The 15813-nt window shown below is 40.0% G+C and overlaps 1 protein-coding gene across 3 annotated transcripts in view; it reads left to right on the forward strand.

Annotated features, from left to right (window-relative positions):
- Positions 1-15813, forward strand: part of NEURL1 (neuralized E3 ubiquitin protein ligase 1) — a 319459-nt gene that overhangs the window by 273882 nt on the left and 29764 nt on the right. The window lies entirely within an intron of this gene.

Here is a 15813-nt window from a genome sequence, read left to right on the forward strand (position 1 = left end):
TTTTCTTACATGATGTATATAATCTTAAAATGGTGCGAAAAGACTTTAGGAAATGTCAATTGGCTTCGTAAAAGCACCAATTTATACTCCTGTTCCACACCTGTCCCAGCTATACAAGACTTTTCTCCCTTCTCCCTGGTCCGCTGCCCTCTGTTGGGCTCCACATTGGGTATTGCAGGTTGCCCGGTGTGGATCAGTGGCATCATCACCCTAGCCCTATTTAAGACCCATTGACAGCCACCTGTGTCTTTGGATTAATTCTCTTGACCTCTATATTTGGTGTTCTCCACCTTCTGTGCATACTGTGCTTTACTTGCTCTGATCTCTGCTGGGTTCCACTTCATCCATCCTGCGTCTCCTGAGATTCCTGAGTGTTTCAAGTTCTTGTTGCCCACGTGCCTTCCTACTTGGTGCATCAACGCTTAAGATGCATGTGCCAATCTGGACTGAGACTTTGACACCTCCATAGATGATTGGACATAGGAATAATCATGGAGGATGAAAACTCTTACTTCCACAGCGTTATGAATCCTGTGCAAAAAAAGCAAATAGATGAACGTATGGGATGCACAGAGCCGAGCACTCATGCAATATTGCAATATTCAAAGATCACTATTTAAAGGAAAAGCTCTGATTCAGAAAACAAACAAAGTATATCCGACTTATTAGCATCTCAGAGCTGAAGATAATCTTTGGCAAGTAACTCTCTTAAAAAGTAAATTTACATCTTTTATATAGAGGATTACATCGTATTAGCTGATAATATTCTCTATCTTAAGTTGTATCCAACAGTCTGGCTCAATAATACTATAGTAAGCAATGAAGGATTAAATATTATTATGAAATTCACATTGTGTACCGGGGCCTTCCTGGAAATAAAGTGGTAGTCCACTCAAAATATGATTTCAGTAGCTGTCAGAAGATGTGGTCATCTCCTGACTTATTCTCCATAGATACCTGAGATGTTATACATAGGCTCCCATGTTAAAGAACAAGTAATCGATTTGCTATCCCTTTCTTTCTGGACACTTTCTTTCTGTTGGATGAAAGGGTTCAAAGGGGTTGTCCACTACTTAAAAACTTTTAAGAATGGCGATGCTAAAATAAAAGATAAACATACTCACCTGCCGGACCCCACCACCCCTCTGTACGGCTGCTGGTCCCGTGGCTTCCTTATTTCTCTTTATTTCATCTGATACACTAATGTAAACCTTCCAAAGGCCAATAGCGCACATTTATGGCTTCTGTCAAGCTCGTGAAGCCCTATAGACACGTATCACATGTACTTTGGGACCTTTCCCAGATTCCGTGCTAAATGGTAACAAAAAAAGTGATCAGGAACAGAAAGTATCTGCAGCAGGATCCAGTCTCTACGCCACACAACACACAGTGGATGAGGCCAAAGAGACAATGTCAGGCAGGCAGAGAATGGCTCAAGACTGAGAGGAGTCAAGAGTCTCCTGGTCGGTTGGCCGCGTCACTAGACGGGGCGCGACCTCACTCAATACAAGTATATGGAGCAAGGCCGCGCCCTATAGACGGGAATAGAGAGACCCAGGAGCAAAAAAATATGCCAGATTCAGGAGAACAGTGACATTTATGTCAGTGACATATTGGCAAATGTCATCCTTAAAGGGAGTCTGTCAGTCGATTTTTGCTATTTCACCTGAGAGTAGGATAATGGAGGGGCAGAGAGCTTGAATACAGGGATTAGGACTAGGACTAGGAGTCTCATCTACAGCAGAGAAAATTGTGATTTTATTAAAACTGCATCAAAGAACCCCAGTGTCCCCCATCGCGCTATTGCACAGGTGCACTTCTCGCTGCCCTGCCAGGAGCAGAATAAAGTATTAAAGTGCGCATGCGCCGAAAGAGGTCAAAGAGCTCCAATGACCCTCAGGTAAAGCCTGCGCATGCGCAGTAGAGTGTTGTGCCCTCAGTAGGGCAGAGAGAAGTGCACCGGATTTTGATGAGGGACACTTTGTGGATGACGTTGGACACGTCATCCACATGAAGCTGGGAAGGAGGACGGTGATCATAAGAAAAGAGGAGGCATCGGATCAAGACCTGTGATACCCATCAGACCGGACCGCCCCATCTGTGACTATAATAAAAGGTCTTTTTTGTGCCTTGCAGAGAGGACTGGGGACAGACAGACAGCATACTAGAATGCTATAAAAGAAGACTTGAGGTGGTGGCCGAACTTTATATTGGTAAAATCTGGTGACAGGTTCCCTTTACATTGTTTTTATTATTAGCCTTGATTGTTTAATTAACTTGTAAATTATTGGCCTTATTGTCTATATATTTTCTTGGATACAGTAACTTAATAAAAATATGCAGCTCGAGCCTAGGAAAATGGATTGATTCCAGTTAATAACGGGTTAAAGTAAGAAATCACATTGAGCAATGATTTTTTTGTACTTCTCATCTCGACGTCTCTCACATCTAGAATTAATTGAAATTTTTGTCACTAAGATAGATACAGTTCTTTGTTGCCAGCGTCTCATGACGCTATTCACTGAGAACAGCTGCTTTAGTCCCTGAGCAGCCAAAGCCGGGACTGCAGAGGGCACAGCCGCCAGCTCCTCACAAAGGCCTATTAGAACTTTTGCAGACCGTGCTGGTTGCCGGCCATGAGTTAAAATACAATAGTGTCTTCTGCCAGAAACTTTAAATTAACTTCACCAAATGTAGTTTAAGAGCAGAGAATATGATTGTAAAAGTTATGTTTTCTTTAAAGGGAAGCTATCATCAGAAAATGATCTATTGTTTAAATCAGGCTTTTGTAATAACCGTATTTTTTAAAAAAAATATTGTCAAGATTTTTTTTTCATACTACAATCTTTTCTAAAAAATAAAAAAAAAATAGTAAGCTTGCAATTATCACAATGGCCACTGGGGACTTTTTAGCGTTTTGGTTTTTACTTCCTGTCATTTCAGGAAGAGTTTTCAGCAGTCTCCTTTCATCAGAGGCAGGATTAAGATGGCAGGTAATAACTTTATACAACGCTGATAACACAGAACCCAACAATCACTATAGGTGATGTCACAGCTCACTCTGCTTTTCCTACGTTCACAATGACTATTGTGGCTACGTACATGTGTTGTTTCCTGAAACAACAGAAAGTTAGAGTCTAAAAATTAACAGTGACCAATGTGAAAACTGAAAGGTCCACCCCAAATGGCGGCTGCATTTCCAGCATCAGCTTTTATACAGGCTATTATAGTCCCTCCTGATTGGTTGAGCTATACAATATGATGTGATAACTGCAAGGCATTATGGAGATGCCATGTGAGCCTTTTCTGTCTGGTACGATCTTCTGTAACATGTACAACAGTGGCAGCCATCTTTGAAGTTTCTCACGAATCGAATCTTAAATTGTTAGATTTCGGCGAGTTCAGAAAATTCCTAACAGAACAAGTTGCTTCATTCATCTCTATAAAGTATGTTTCTTCTGCAATAGTAGCAAAACAAAAACATTTAACTTTTAGTTTTGCCATGATTGTGCTGGTCTACTAATACGTCATTTATACTGCACTGTGAAAAAACACAAAATCTCTTACATAAAAATAATGGCAGAATTTCTTTTCCTTTTTTTTTTTATTCCAACCAAAAAAAGTTAATAAATCAGTATGCACCCAAAAATGATGCCTTTATAAAAAAAAAATACAACATGCTCTGCAAAAAGAAAAAATCCTTCAAATTGATGGTAAAATAAAAAAAAAACATATGGCTTTTGGAAGCCTAAAGTAAAATAGCAAAAAATTGCTGTTCTTGAGGCCAAAAACACCACAGTCCTTAAGTCCTTAAAGAACTTTTTAGTTTGCGTTTACTTTATTAATTTCTTCTGCAAAAAAATATTAAACAGGCTATCCAAGACTCTTTTTTTTTTTGCTATGGACCTAAGAACTAACATGCAGGTAGTTGCTAACCACCTGCCTGTTGTGCCCGGCGCCAGCGAATCTGCAGCTTTTGTTGATGTTTCATTGACAGAGTAGCAGCTTCTCTTCTGCTCTGTTCTTTTTATGGGACATGACTGCTGATTAGTGATGAGCGAGTGTACTCCTTGCTCGGATTTTCTCTCCGAGTATTTGTGACTGCTCGGAGATTTAGTTTTTGTTGACGCAGCTGCATGATTTACAGCTACTAGCCAGCCTAAGTACATGTGGGGGTTGCTTGGTTGCTAGGGAATCCCCACATGTAATCAAGCTGTCTAACAGTCGCAAATCATCCAGCAAGGAAAACTAAATCTCCGAGCAGTCACAAATACTCGGAGATCACCCGAGCATGCTCTGGAAAACCCGAGCAACGAGTATACTCACTCATCACTACTGCTGATGTCATGCGGATTGACAGCTAGCTCCCCGCTGCTTCACTGTAGGGAGCCCACGGCAGGAGCGGTCAGTGACTGGTCTGAGCGGGTGGAATAGAACAGGCAATAGTTAGCAACCTGGCTCATAGCAAAAAATAATATAGTCCTGGATAAACCTTTTCACTAGATGAGAAAAGCAACAGTTTTTGAAGCCACGTCATATATCCTGTATGTCAGTGGCATGATAACACCATGTTGGGTGCTGATGTACATGCCTAGGCCGAAGAAGTGGTTACATTCCGTAAATTGTCCTCGATGCAGTGTGATTGTCAGGGAAAATTAGTGTTTTTTTTCTTCTGGAACTGTGACTTCATCTTTAAGCAAACAGTGCATGAAAATACAGGCTTCTATTTGATTGAACTTCTGTTTTGCTGCCAAGTCAGACGTGAGCTGGCTGCTTAACCTTCTTGTTGTCAGGAGCGATGGCAGCGAGTCACAAATTGGAGTCTTACTGCCAAATTAGACATGAATTGGCTTTTGAATGAGAGTCTGCAGCTGGCAGCGAGGCTCCCGCCTGGCAGGTCAGGAGGCATATATTTTGTGCTGGAACAAGCTGGACATTTGGAAGCTGTATTGTCAAAAGGAACAAATGTAGAAATATACATCATCACCAAAGTCTGCAGAACGATGTGCACCATTAGTTCTAGATTGCCTATTATGTCACCTCTCCAGACACGACTGAACATACAAAACAAAGAAATTCCGTTAACATTTTTAAATGCACCTGATGAGGCTAGTGTACTTGCTTTGAAAATCCATATCAGAATGGCTGCATAATCTTTTTTTTTTCTTTCAGCGTTTTCACCCCTGATATAAAATATTCATTTTAATATCAGACTTGAAAACTTACAAAGAGAATAATATGACAATTCTGAAAGATAAGTACGCAGGGAAACGCAGGACGCATACAGAAGCAGGCGGAGCTTCAGGGAGGAAGAAGGGAGGAAGTATGCAGCCATCCGCAGCCCTCCTGAACGCAAATGTGAACCTAACCAAAGTTCCACAATTGGATGTGTTTAAAAAATATGTTCCTGTGCTGAGATAATCTTATAAATGTGCCCCTGCTGTGTACTGTGTAATGGCTGTGTCTGACCGTACAGGGACATGGTCTGAGCGTAGCACAGCTCCTGGGCAGGGGGGGACGCAAAAGAATATTGTAAGAATGATACTCACTTGGGAGCGATATGAGGTATTGCAGGAACTGTTTCTATTTAAAAGTTCGGCTGGTTTATTTCAGTCCTCATAAACAACATTACAGGAAAACTTCAATACAGCCCTAGTCCGGCACAAAGTAAAACATAAAGGATAAAGTCCATACAATAGTGCCGATTTGCCTGCTTGGCTTAGAGTCCAGCTTCTTAGTCCTTTTGCAAAGCCACACGATCAAGGAGGTCTACACACTTCTATACACAGCAACTGTGAGACAAACAGGCCTAATTTTACAATGTGAACCACACTCAGGAGTGGAGATATTTTGAGCAGCCTTCTCTCCCAACTCTTCAGTTTCTCTTAATCAACCTGTCATGGCTGATTAACCTGTCTTACCAGAGCATTACTCCAGGTTTATATCACAGAGGACATGCACCTCTGTGATACATATCCACCATCCACCATATGTCTGGCAGTCACACAGACTTCACAGCACGGGATCCCAGCTAATTTTTTCTGTGAGGTAAAACATTTCTAAACAATGTTTTATCTCAAAGAAAAAATCATTTGCGATCCCATGACTGTCAGTCACGTTACCCAAGCGCATCACCCAATGGCATTGACAGCTGTCCACTTCTCGTTTCTGAAGCCAGCATTAGAAGTGCTTCATTTAAATAGGCGGCTATCTCCATGAGGTCCCCTCTCAGTGATTGTATGAAGATCGCTATTATAGTTTGCCCAAATGAGATGTTTACTTGCACGACGGGATTTGTGGATTTCTGCCCCGTCTACTGTTGGATTAGGCTTCATCATTAATCTTGTATTTATTAACTTGGACAAATTGTCTTCATTGTTTTCAGTGGGTGTGCAAAAGCTTGTAACATATATATTCAGCAAACTCAGCCTACAGCAGAATACATCATCCACTGGCTGATCTACTATGTTACTTGCTCATTTGTTCCTTCACATGATTTTCGTAAACCTTTGTGTATTATAAACATTCACCTAAAAAGCTGCCTTAACCAGAACCGGCTGCGGTCAGGTGACAGATAATATTTTATACTGCCTATGACATTTCAGTGTTGACTAAACAAGTCAATTCATTGTGGAAAATTCCATATTTTATCTAGAATCAAAATATTACTTCTGTGCCATATAACATGTAGTTATAGTATATATTTCCTTGTGACTACACGGCACTGGCACATGGCATAACACACCCTCCTACCACGTACTAAGGTGCCACAGATTGTACTGTACTGCCATATGGGCAATTTATTATAATGCCCAATCTTAAAGGGGTTGTCTGGCCTTGAGATACAAGTCTGCAGTCATTCTATGTGACTGCAGACTTGTCAATCCTCACGGCACACAGTGTGCGAGCTGTCAAGAATCTCTAGGGCTGGCATTGAGGTTTGCATACATGTGGTCTTGTGCCAAGTAGATCTGTCTGGTCTTGCTGAATACAAGGGAATTGAGCAAGGCCGGACACGTCTAGTTGGAATGTGGAGTATGCATGGCGCATACTTGACGTCACATGACCTCCCGGCACCGTAGAATCCTGACAGTGCGCACTGTTCTCTGTGAGGATTCACAAATCTTCAGTCAAATAGAGTGACTGCAGACTTGTTCCCCAAAGCCAGACAACCCCTTTAAAGGGACTCTGTCACCTGAATTTGGAGGGAACAATTTTCAGCCATAGAGGCGGGGTTTTCGGCTGTTTGATTCACCCTTTCCTCACCCGCTGGCTGCATGCTGGCTGCAATATTGGATTGAAGTTCATTCTCTGTCCTCCATAGTACACGCCTGTGTAAGGCAAGATTGCCTTGTGCAGGCATGTACTACGGAGGACAGAGAATGAACTTCAATCCAATATTGCAGCCAGCATGCAGCCAGCGGGTAAGGAAAGGGTGAATCAAACACCCGAAAACCCCGCCTCTATGGCTGTTCCCTCCAAATTCAGGTGACAGAGTCCCTTTAAGGTGTATGAGCATTTTAAAATTGGACATCATATAACATAGCTATTTAGAGACTAAATGACGATATTATTAGGGCCTATGTGAATAGTAAACCCCTTAATGACCAGGCCTGAAAGTTGAATTACTTTTCTTTCTTTTTTTTTTTTTGCCTATTCGCTTTTCTTCTGTCGCAACTTTTTTATTTTTTTTACTGATGTGGAACATAAGGCTTTTTTTGTGTGACAGAATGATTTTTTTTAGCCCTGCTTCGGAGTCATTGTGTATATATATAATTGCATAACTTGTATAGGGTTTTTTGTGATGCAAATAGAGAAAAACAAAAGATATTTGCTTTTTACTATTCATCTTTCACAACAAATAACCTGTAACTCTCAAATTTATTATGCTTGTGAAGATGCCTAATACGTGCGGGATTTTGTGGTTTTTTTCTTACATGTATGTAATAAAAAGTATTTTATATAAAACAAAAAAATCAGATATTTTCAAAATTTTTCGCAGTGGGGAGTTATTTTTCTTATTTATTTAATTTTTTGCAAGTGTTTATATATGTATTTGTTTTACATTATTTGCTCCCCAAAAGATCATAAAAGATCTCTGGGCAACATTTTTTTTTTTACTTTTATTGATCTTTTTTTTCCACTGTAACTGTGCCATCCATAAGAGCCCAAGTTACAGAGAAAAACGGGCTGCTACATTGAAAGAAGTCACTGGCAGAGCTTATTTGGGTTCTGCTATAACTTAGCATCTCTGCTATATCAGGCAGACACCTAGCAAACGTGATTGTTTAGTCATCATCATTGTGAATGCCTCTGTAGATAGCGCTCATTGAGAACTATGTAATTGGCGAAATAGATGGCAGAAGTGGTAATAAACTGCTTCTGTCTTCTACCTCGGGTTCCCAGTTGTGTTTCACAGTCGGATCCCTGACTTGCTCCTCCTAAATTCGTGCAGCAGCTTTACCCCCCACACCATAATTTTACAATAGCTCGGTGTTAAAATCCAACATCAAAGTCATAAATATTCTACACTTGGCTGTTATGAGGCTAATTAGAAATTTTATAGCTGTTATTTTTGCACTTTTGGGTACTTTATGGTACTATATCACTGTATAATTTTCATCTTTTAGTTGTAACCTGGCTTTCACGAGTGAGGGAGATGCCACACAATGTTTTTGTGCAGTAATCTTGACATACCTTGGCCTGGTCTTCAGATCTTTACAAGACGTGATTCTAGAACTGATCACCTCTATATCTTCATATTCTCGATTTTCAGTGTGACGTTGCCGACAACAGTTGGGAACCAATAATATGTTCTTACTAGAATTATCTCTTGGAATTACAATCATAATGAGAACACATCCCAATTTGGCAAATACACAGGATTCTGCCTAGTAAAATGGCATAAAGTGCTCAACAGAACCATTTATTGGCAATCAGATTACATTTACGATCTGTTAATGTGAACAGCATTATAATCCAAGTCTTTCCTTTCTGAAATTCATGTTATTAAAACTGACATTTGTTCTATTAGCTGATACACTAAAATCTTTCTACTATCTCAGGAATCACATTTCTATTTCATAACAGGGCGTAGCTTAGTAAAAAAAAAATGTATTTTTTATGATGAGTGGGAAAGTTTAGTCCGCATAGTTCCATGAGTTTTTTGGGTACCATGAAGAGGATGATTTCTGGATGCTTAACTTCTTTATGTCTCGTACTTTTTGGTAAAATTAGGAGAGAGCGAAAGAGACCTCAGAATTAGACTGCACAGTTGTCTGTTGGAGACACATGGGTCAGTTTAGAAGCTAATGAAACAATATGATGATAAAAAGACTTATTGCTAAGTTGCTTTTTAGTTCCAATTTTTAGATGGTTTTGGAATTGTAAAATTTGGTTGCATAGTTTGGAGCAACTTTTATTGGTCTATTATTAAAACCCAAACCAAAACATAATAATCATTATTATATGACTGGTTTTATGAACAGACCTAAAGACCAATCTCCACAAATAAATTGTTTTAAAGCGGTTTTTGGTGCTTAAGATGTTGATTCTTAAGATAGGTTATCAATAACAGATCTCTGGCAGTCCAATACCTGGACTTGTTTTTTTTCCCCACAGCATAACACCTCCTGCTCATGATTGGGCAACATTAGGTAGGGGAAAAAGTAAACACCCATAGAGAAGAATCTCTGCTAACGCCCCCTTGGTCTTAGGCTATGTGCACACGTTCAGGAATTTTCGCGTTTTTTCGCTATAAAAACATGATAAAACCGCCAAAAAAATGCATACATTAAGCATCCTATTATTAGAATGCATTCCACATTTTTTGTGCACATGTTGCGTTTTTTTCCACTGTGGAATCCCATTCTGGAAAAAAACGCAGCATGTTCATTCTTTGTGCAGAATCGCGGGGATTCCGCACACGTAGGAATGCATTGATCCACTTACTTTCCGCATGTGGCTATACCCACCATGCGGGAAGTAAGAAGATCATGTGCGGTTGGTACCCAGGGTGGAGGAGAGGAGACTCTCCTCCAGACCCTGGGAACCATATAATTGTTAAAGAAAGAATTAAAATAAAAAATCGTGATATTCTCACCTTCCGGCATCCCCGGCAGTCTTCCCGCTCCTCGCGATGCTCGTGTTCCCAAGGATGCTTTGCGGCAATGACCTGTGATGATGTGCGGTCTTGCGAGACCGCTACGTCATCTGGGGTCATTGCCGCTAGGCATTACTGGGAATGCGAGCATCGCGAGGAGCGGGAAGACTGCCGGGGATGCCGGAAGGTGAGAATATCACAATTTTTGTTTTTTATTTATTATTTTTAACGTTAGATCTTTTTACTATTGATGCTGCATAGGCAGCATCAATAGTAAAAAGTTGGTTACACTTATCAAACACTGTTTGACAAATGTGACCAACCTGTCAGTCAGTTTTCCAAGCGATGCTACAGATCGCTTGGAAAACGTTACCATTCTGCAAGCTAATTACGCTTGTAAAACGCTAGTGTTTAGTGGGAAAACGCATGCCGATTCCGCATGCGTTTTTCCCACGGCAGGCAGTTCCGGAATGGCTGCGGAAATTTCGGACATGTGCACATAGCCTTAGTGAAAATTAAACTTAGCAAGCTAATATCTGTACAATGGAGAAAAATAAAAAAACTTTCCTGATTCAAGAAGAGTGGCATTTTTCACACCGGTATCGATGAAGGGGCAGGGTGGAATGTGATGCACCTGATTCTTTAAGAGGCATGCACTTCATAATTAATCAGGTGAGGTGTGAAGTAGAATGCCACAGTGTGCACCTCAAATGACTGGAGTAAGTGAGGGTCGTCATCCCCCATCAATCCCCAGCACTTTGTTGGAGTTCTTGTGAAAGAGTTGCAAAAATTTTTCTTAGCCTCACACTACACAAAGATTTTACAACTTTTCAAAGCTTATTAGCTTTCTGGCGTAAAGGGTTTGATGAATCGGTACCAATGTTTTAAATTATGTTTTGATCAGCTCTGCAGTCACTATTTCCATAATGAAGCTAGTTTTATATTCTAAAACTGGTGAAAGGTCCTCTTTAACTACAAAAACATTTCTATATAACCGTTTGTCAATATAGAAACAGTAACATCTTACAAGTATCCTCCTCTCTAATTCATTTTTACACTTGGTGTATACATATTATTTTACCAAAGATTTACTTACATATTTAGTGTTAACCAAGGCAGGATATATTGGTTTTACCAAAGTATTTTGCCAAGTCTGAATTTATAAACTAAGTGCTACCACTAGTTAATATGTGACTTATTCCTACTCAAGTCATTGAGACTCAAATTATAGATTTAGGTTTTCTTCAATCTTCTCAGTTGTTGATAGAATGCATTCTGGAGGAGACTGGAGTATTGTAAAATGTTAACTGGTTATTGTGAAATATGTTATCAGTCCCATCATGTTCTAAATGCTGATTTAATCCAGGTCTGTTCTCCATGGTAACAACTTAACAAGAATCCAAGAGCAGCAGAAAATCAGAACGAAGTGTACAGATGAGATGTAGTGCAAGACATTGGGATGTTATTCTTCATATCTGGTACTAAAACAATAATTAGCTAACAAGATCACAACTTTTGACTGCATCAAATACAGTTAAAAAGTGACAATCCAAAAATACTACTACTTACACTAATGTATTAATAGTGCCTATGTCTTGAATAACACAATCTGTTCTCTGTTTGTAGACCATAGTATATTTCACATAAATATGACCTATAGGAAATCCAGGTAGTACTGGGTTAAATTCTAGCACTACAGGTCTTGATTAGATGCACCTGTCTAGCTTTGACTAAAAACCAGGGCATGTGTTCACCTGGGAGCGTTCAGTGAGCTGGGGAAGTTGAGCAGGGAAGAGTGTGTTTAAGCTGGTGAGTTACCAGCCAAAATGTGAGCTGTAGCTGGGAGAGAGATAAGCCAGTGTCTCTCTCTGAATGGAGTCTGCATGGGTCAGCTAGGAAAGCTGAGCAGTGGGTGTGTTGGAGCTGCATAGTAATGTGTGGAAGCTGCAGCCTGTTCAGTGTGCATGGAGTTGAACACTTCTGTTTGGTGCTGGAAACTGCTGAAGCTCAGGTTTAAGGGGATATAACTACCTCCTTATTGTGTAAAGTTTGCACCTGGAGAACGGACTGTATATATCACTTATTATGTCTGGGAGGAAAAAAGTACCTCTGGTGTTGGCAGTCTCTGCCAGAACCTCAGAGTGAGAGGACTGTAATCTGTTCAGGGGAGGCTGCACTGATGTATATGCACCCTGCAAAATTAACTGTTTATTTGCTGCTCTACCTTTGTGCCCAGAAAAGGCTGTTTTTGCCTTGAATCCCTTGGAGTTTTAAAAAAGCAATAAAACTGCATTGCCTGTGTGAATGCTACCTAATGACTACTTGAGATTGTGCATTCCTACAGACCCTTGTGCCATATGGACCTAAGCACATAAGGGCCATTATATACCTTAAATATAAAATGTTTATGTATTCTGATCATTCTATAGTATGTATGCATCCAATGTCTATTACACAATGCAACATGTCATAAGACCATGATTTGCTCGCGTGGAAAAAAAAAACATGTTGATTGTTGAAGCAACCCAACAAAAACAGAAAATGTGACCACGTTGCTGGTTATAAACCCTATTTGTTTCACATTCTTACTTGCGGCTATAATTGAGCTGTGCGAAAAGAATAGGGACATTGATCCCTATGTAGCAACAATATAGACATCATCCTTCATAAGTAAAAACATCATAGCCGTAAATCAGCTTTGCTTCCCCAGCTAATTCAGAGCCATTGAAAACGGCAAAACTTGACTCAATATATATTACAAAGTGTGAGTAAACTGTTTGAAGCAACTTAAAGAGAACTTTTCAGCTCCCCAACATGCCAGTTTTAGTGAATACTGGTATTTCCCATCAAAATCACAATTTTAGATCTACATTGTGTGTGCTGTTCCCCTGTTATTCCTCAAGAGTTTTTAGGGATGAATTGACATCATTACCATTTCTCATTAAAGGGTTGTCCCTACACAGACGTTACTGTCACTATTGATTGGACAGTAAAAGGGCTCGTGCACACGACCATAAAAATCTGACTAGGGCTATACATCATTTTGACGGATAACACTAGTCACCATGTTATTCTACGAGGCCATACACATGTCCGATTCTTGTTTCCTTGGACCGAGTCGATCCAAGGAAAAGAATCGCAGTATCCTATTCTTGGATCATACTCGGCCATTCATGTCTATGGGTGCATGGAAAGAATCAGATTGCACTCGCATCACATCCAAGTGTGGTCCATTCTTCACAGACTGACAGAATGGAGAAGACGGAGAATTTTTTTTCGTATTCCCCACGTCCGAGAAAATCGCATCAAACTCTGATCAGAATATGGTTAGGATAATCGAACCCTAGCCTTAGTGGGCAGGGACCAGGGACACACCACCAACTGGTAACACTCATTTGTAAAACTATTTATGGCTAAGAGGAATAACAGAGGAACGATACAATGCCGATTTAAAGAAAATATGTTGGCTGAATGGGCATCCGGGCAACAGTGATGGCTGGTCATACGATAATACATTCCAGGCTCAGGATCCCTGAGTATTATCACCTCATAACTTGGAGCTGGAGTTCCAGACATCATCTTTAGTTTTCTGCAGCAACAATGACAATAAAAGCATTGTGGCAGATATTTTGCCGTTAGCTCCCTGTATCTGGACTAAACATGTTAGCTTTTATTTCTTCTGCATGTGAATAATGACATAATTACTCTGTTCGATGCTCACAAATATAACAAGAATCTCTCTGGGCCTGCTGTTTATGTAGAAAATTCTTATATTATACAGTACTAGCTGTACTACCCGGCTTCGCCCGGGGTAATAACTGCTGTTAGCAAAATAGAATGTGTTAACAAAAATTTATTCTGCACAAAAAAAACACAAAACAAATAGATAGAAATGTAATTATTAAAAGGCAAAAACTAAGCTAATAGAAGCATTTTACAACATATATTTCAACACCAGAGATATTCCACACAGATTTAACTAAATTGGCCAAATAATGTGAAGTAATCTTCTACTACTTATTCGAGAGCCTTTTGATAAACGACATTCTTAGTTTTTCCTTCAGGTGCAAAGACAAACAGATTTTTGGCTGTTCCAACTCTTGAACAGGCCACATAAAGTTGTCCATGAGAAAAGCATGGAGATTGTAAATCTATGCTAGCTGAAGAGCCCGGCGTTGCCTGGGCATAGTAAATATCTGTGGTTAGTTATAGCACCTCACTTCTCTTATTTTCCCATCACGCCTCTCATTTTCCCCATCACATCTTTCATTTTCCCCCTCACATCTCTCATTTTCTCCCTCACACCTCTCATTTTCCCCCTCACTCCTCTTATTTTCCCCCTCACTCCTCTCATTCCCCCCTAACACTTGTCATTTCGACCTCACATCTGTCATTTTCCGATCACTCCACTATTTTCCCTCACTTCTCTCATTTTGCACTCACACCTTTTCATTTTCACCTCACACCTCTCATTTTCACCTCAGTATATACATGTTTGTCATCTCCCTTATATATAGTATACACCTGTATGTCATCTCCTGTATATAGTATATACCTGTATGTCATCTCCCCTGTATATAGTATATACCTGCTGTGTGTCATCTCCCCTGTATATAGTATATACCTGTATGTCATCTCCTCCTATATATAGTATATACCTGTATGTAATCTCCTCCTGTATATAGTATATACCTGTGTGTCATCTCACCTATATATAGTATATATCTGTGTGTCATCTCCTCCTGTATATAGTATATACCTGTATGTCATCTCCTCCTATACATAGCATATACCTGTATGTCATCTCCTCCTGTATATACTATATACCTGTAGGTAATCTGCTCCTGTATATAGTATATACCTGTGTGTCATCTCCTTCTGTATATAGTATATACCTGTATGTCATCTCCTGCTGTATGTAGTATGTACCTGTATGTCATCTCCTCCTCTATATAGTATATACCTGTGTGTAATCTCTCCTGTATATAGTATATATCTGTGTGTCATCTCCTCCTGCATATAGTATATACCTGTGTCATCTCCCCTATAAATAGTATATACCTGTGTGTCATCTCCTCCTGTATATAGTATATATCTGTATGTCATCTCCTCCTGTATTAGACCTCGTTCACACGTTATTTGGTCAGTATTTTTACCTCAGTATTTGTAAGCTAAATTGGCAGCCTAATAAATCCCCAGCCAACAGTAAGCCCACCCCCTGGCAGTATGTATTAGCTCACACATACACATAATAGACTGGTCATGTGACTGACAGCTGCCGGATTCCTATATGGTACATTTGTTGCTCTTGTAGTTTGTCAGCTTATTAATCAGATTTTTATTTTTGAAGGATAATACCAGACTTGTGTGTGTTTTAGGGCGAGTTTCGTGTGTCAAGTTGTGTGTGTTGAGTTACGTGTGGCGACATGCATGTAGCGACTTTTGTGAGATGAGTTTTGTGTGGCGACATGCGTGTAGCAACTTTTTGTGTGTCGAGTTGCATGTGACAGGTTAGTGTAGCAAGTTGTGTGCAGCAAGTTTTGCGCATGGCGAGTTTTGCGCGTGGCGAGTTTTATGTGTGGTGCCTTTTGAGTATGTGCAAGTTTTGTGTGAGGCAACTTTTGCATGTGTTGCAACTTTTGTGCATGTGGCAATTTTTCCGCGTGTGCAAGTTTTGCATGTGGCGAGTTTTCCATGAGGTGAGTTTTGCA

The sequence above is a fragment of the Ranitomeya variabilis genome, chromosome 4, assembly GCF_051348905.1.
Source record: "Ranitomeya variabilis isolate aRanVar5 chromosome 4, aRanVar5.hap1, whole genome shotgun sequence".
NCBI classification, from domain to species: domain Eukaryota; kingdom Metazoa; phylum Chordata; class Amphibia; order Anura; family Dendrobatidae; genus Ranitomeya; species Ranitomeya variabilis.